Genomic DNA, 5,437 nt, shown 5'->3' with positions numbered 1-5,437 from the left:
TCTCTCACAACAAACCTGAGTCTTCCTCAGGACAACCTTCTCCAAGTAAAGCATCATCAAAAAAGATGAAATACAAGTACGACAGGTACTTGAATCTGTACCCAGAGAGTTCAGTGGACTCAAATATTAAGGAGATCAGAGACACCAAAATTGGGCATGTTGATATGCAAGAATTTGTTGACCGGGTTCAAAGGGCTCCTGCACGTCTAACCAGTTTAATCAAATCTGCGCTGCATAAGTATGCATCTTTCCCAATTGTGGCTCATGATCCTGAATTTGTACTGGTAGTAGCTGATCACTTTGATCCAAGCACAAGGCAAGTGAAAGATGAAGATCAGAATGTCATCATGACCCTAGACAGTGTATTTTTCAATAGTGTCTTCAAAGGTTCATCAGTTGAAGAAGTAGCTGATATTTCTCAAGAGAGTGCTCAAGAGTACTACGAGAAACATGAGGATAAATGCAAAAAGGTGATCAATACCATTTATCTCTCCACTGCAAGAACTTCCCTCGCCTCATGATGGCCTAAGTCCTTCCACAGGAGTGATTTTAATGAGAAATATAATGACATGGTCACCATGTTATCCAGAGTGAGAGGATTAAAGGACTCTCATTATTTTCAAGGTTGGATGTCTTATTACATAAATATAATCAGAAAGGGGCCGCAAGAATTGATTGGGGAGAACATATCAATGATGTGCTTTGTGCTCAATTGAAGGAAGTCAAGGTAACACTGAAGTTTTACATGACTTCGTACCTGGTTTATGCAACTGCTTCAATGAGGCAATATTCAGGCTTGTCTACCAAGGGTGACAGAAGATTGGTGCCCGTTTGGGAGTACTATGATCAGCTAACAATCAAGAACCAAGGTAATCATTACAGGAGGGTTAATGACGCCTTCTTTGCTGTATGGAAGTGCATTTTTTATAAAGGCCTGCAGAAGAGAAGAATATTAGAGGCCGCTTACAGCAGGGTGTCTCATTTTGGGTGTGTATTTCTACAGTTTCCCACATTCACCTATATCCGAATTGGATGTTTCTCAGGTGAACCCTTCATTCTTCCAAGGTTCCCCTCAGACAAAATCACTCTTATGGAGTTGTGCAAACAATTGATTAGTGTGCATGAGAAACAATCACAATCACATAAGACTGGGCTGAAATTCCTAGAGTCAATTGGCAGGTATTCAGTGCTAACCAATCCCAAGGCCAAAAATATGGAGGAAGAAATGCAGTGGAATACCATGAGAAGATTCAAGGCTCGAACCGATTTTGACTTTCGTGGTATAAAGAACAAACTCAAAAGGACTTATACTCATGTTTATAGGTTTGAGGATGTTTGGGTAGATTGTCAGAATTAGAAGGATATAAGAAGGATGGATTTCAACCGCTTTACTCTGGAACAAATTGAAAATTTGGATCTAGCTAAGATCCCAATGACCATGGAAGACACAGATGACATAGTGGACCCTATTTATTACGAGAAGAAGATTGTTGACTCCCCAATTCCACTTCTGCAATGGTCAAAGAAAGAAAGCAAATCTATTACACAGAGGATCTCTCCTATCTTAGCAAACACCAATGCTTGGTTGCTAAAACAGAACCTTAGGATGAAATAGCTTCCCACTAGTTCAGGAGATGACGACAACAGTGATCGCCCATTGGGCAAGACAGCAACAGCTAAAACAAGAACAAAGAGCAGGGCAGACTCACAAGCACTATCCTCAACTCCTGTGATACAATCAAAGGGTAAAGGACCCAAAATCAAATTTATAGTTAAAGGGTCGAAGAAGGGTGAATCATCATCCACATCACAGGAAGCAGTGGCGAAGGAGCCAAAACAACCGCCTGTCAGTGAAGTTGGAAAAGGAAAGGAGGTTGAAGAAGGTGAAATTCCTCAACAAGAGGAAGTACAGGCAGAAGAAGTATCACATGCAGCTGAAGTTGATGCCCCGATTACCTCACAGGTAATCGTCCATTCTATTGACTCTAACTCTGACTCTGACCAAGAAGATGAAGATTTTCAAGAAGATGGAGATCTAAGTATGGGTATGACGCAATCAGAGACCGTTGGTCAGTTTTTTACAATAACCAACTTCTCTAATTTAGATGATATCCCTTCATCTACTTTTGAATCCACCATGATGGATTTTAATGAGACCTTGCAAGATGCACTTACAGAACAGGTTTCAATAGATTTACCTGTCACTACTACTGCCACCACAGCAATTCCTCCATTGGTAAGTGTTGAAGTTACATTCACAACACCCTCCACTCTTCCATCTGTAACTAAAGAGGTAGCAGCAACAAATGTTCCACTAGATGCCTCAATATCAGCACCCTCAGTAACACTCACGACTACTCCAAGTTCCAGTCAACCTGTTTCCGAAGCTTCAACTCCAAGTCAGCACGGAGCTACTACTCCATCAGCCAATCCAGAACTACCCCTTTGGATGGAAGTAGTGGCCCCTAAGAGGAAAAAACAGGTGATATCTCCAGATGAGTTTGACTTTGAACTTTTAGTTCCTCCAAAGCCTAAAGGAATGAAAAAGCCAAAGACAGTATCTCGGGTAGTAGTAGACCCAGCTTCCAAGAGGAAATATGTTGAAGTTATGGTGCCATCATCAAACAAGGACAAAGGCAACATACAATTTGAAGATTATATCATGCAGGTCGTAGAGCTCGGGGTGGAAACACATGAGAATGTGAAATTAGATTCTCAGACAGCCCTTAATTCTTTATTGAGAAGATTGGATCAAGAGAGGGATGAGAAAAATATCTTGAAGCAGAAGTGTCAACAGCTGACCAACGTTCTTCTAAAGGTCACACAATCTTCTCAAGAGATAGAGCCTATAGGATCTTCAATAGATACTGAAGCTCTCAAGAAGATTGAACAGGTGGGAGCTAAAGGCCGAGTGATGGATGAGTGGATTTCAAGGCTAAGGTCAAAAGGCTCTCATCTTCTGAGCTCAACAGTGGAACTATTTTCTGATTATGAAGTAATCCAGAGTCGGATGCAAGGACTCAAAACCTCTTTATCACAGGAGATTGAGGAGGTTGTGAAAAGTACTACCTTGTGGAGCAAAATGGAGGACTTCAGGATAGATCTCCTAGTTGAGAATAAGGTAATTCCCACAAGGGAGAAATACATTCAGATCTTGTCTTTATTGTCTCATAAACAAGAGACAATGAAGTTAATGATTGCAGAGCTGGATCGGGAGAAGAAAGAAGGTGATGACGAGGTTGACCTTATTTTTTCTAAAGTTGGTGATCTCCCTTGCTATTTATATGATGGTGATCAAAATCTCGTCGCTCCTGAAGTTGTCACGCAAGAATTCCTTTCTTTGATGGATCAATGCACAGGACAAGATTTCTCTCTTGATACATTTGATAAACTGTTAAAAAGAAACAAGTGAAGATTCAAGATGCAATGTCCCGCGTCCAAATCATCACAAGTTCTACCTTGATGCTGAGCGAAGCAGAAATGAAAGTCATCCTTGCTAAATTCGAAGATTTCCAGAAATCCAATGAAGAGGGGAATCAACAATGTAGTTCCCCCTCCTGGCATCCTTTCTTCATGTGGTTGCACTGATAAATGTTGTCAATTTTTGTGCAGCTGCACATTTTCTTTATGTAGTAGTTGTAGTAAAATGGGACTGTGCAGTTGAATAAGTCAATTGTGCTCACCTTTTTCTCAACTTCTTTTCCTATATAAGGAGGACCTTTTTGTAAATATTTTATCTTTTTTCATGCTTAGCAAAACTCTGCTGAATTTTTATCCCAACTAAGACTTTGGGCTTTTTGTGGTGAAAATCCTATCAAACGAATAAAGAAAATAGTTTTGTTGATTACAAACTTTGTGTTGTATCAAGAAACTCATTTATATAATTTGATGTTCCTATGTCCATTGAATCTATATTATCTTTACTTCTTTGATCTTTAAGATATTGCTATGTGGTTAGAGAGCTCTCAAATCTTGCAAAGTAGACTTTGTGCTCTTAGCATACTTGAGAAATCTGTTAATAAATTAAGTAACTTGTGGTAAGCTTTGTATTGTTGCGGTTATTTGTAGTTTAATGGATTAGAAATCTATACTCGAAGACTTTGAGCTTCAAGCTAAGTTTCTAATTGTTTAATTTGTAACGATCAGTGTGAATTAGTGTTACCTTAAAGGAGACTTTGTGCTGCTTAATAGTAACTCTTGGTGTAGTTTGTTAGATTAATAATTATTTTCTTTAAGTATCTTAAGAGGTAGAGAAATTGTAACTAGGTGAAGGGAGAATACATAAACTCTGAAAAAAAGACAGTTATATGCCCAACACCAACCCACAAATTTAATTTCCTATTAATTAGAGGAGAAATTCCATAGGGAACCTCCCCTTGATGAGAGGAGAGATTAATTTCTCGGTATAGCGTTGTGTGAATTATATATTTTGTCATTAGTACGCTGGTGACAAAATATTCACCCAACAATGTGCAAGTCATAACCCCGAGTGTTATGAAGGGATGTCAAGGAAGTGAAAAATTAACAAAATGAAAGGGGTGTAAGATTTCCCCACACAAGCTTATGATAATTGTAAGTTCTAATATTGGGTTGTCAATACTTATGATAAGAGTCACCAAGACAAGTAATAGCAAAGGATATATTAGGCTTTATGCCTCTTCATTAAACTATTATTTGTAAGAATTAAATCACTAAAAACTTAGTTTGGATGGCAAGTGACATCATAGGTATTTTGGTAGAAGAGATAATGTGAGGTTTGGTCACATTGTAGAGTTCTAACCATTTTGTAAAGGACAAATTGAATTCAAGTTAATAGTTTTAGATTATATTTATTAGATTCGATTGAAAACTTTAATTTTTATTCAATGAAAAATGGTGAGAACAAAAAGTGTTAAAAATTTAGGAAACAAATAATTAAAATACAAAGATTATTAGTGATATTTGGCTTTAATTCTAAATTCAAGATAGAAGATAGGAGGAAACAACCATCTAGAAGAGAATGGTGTATTTTAACTTATTTACAATTGATGGTCTCTAAGAAATGAAACTTAAATGGAGTAATTTATTTGGAGAAATATAAAACAAAAGATCAATTTATAATAATTTGTAAATGGGTTCCTAATAAGACCAAAAATGGTTAGTATTAGGAAAAAATAGACTCATATATTTTAGTAACATCATGTTAGCCAATATCATGAAGCATTGAAGATGATGCAAAGATACCAAGTATCTATTTTAAATTTGAGTTGTTACGAATTTATTGCCCATATTTTGAAGATAAGATAAAAGAATAGTGGAACATGTTGGATTTTGCCAAGATCAAGAAGTCATTGAAATGTACAAGATAGAGACATAATATGGGACAAGAATAAACTGTATTCTCATCAATAGAAAAATGATCAATAATCAACTGGATTATCTAGTTGTTACATACAAT

Source organism: Cryptomeria japonica, chromosome 9 (assembly GCF_030272615.1).
Source record: "Cryptomeria japonica chromosome 9, Sugi_1.0, whole genome shotgun sequence".
Lineage (NCBI taxonomy): Eukaryota > Viridiplantae > Streptophyta > Pinopsida > Cupressales > Cupressaceae > Cryptomeria > Cryptomeria japonica.
This window is presented reverse-complemented; position numbering follows the sequence as displayed.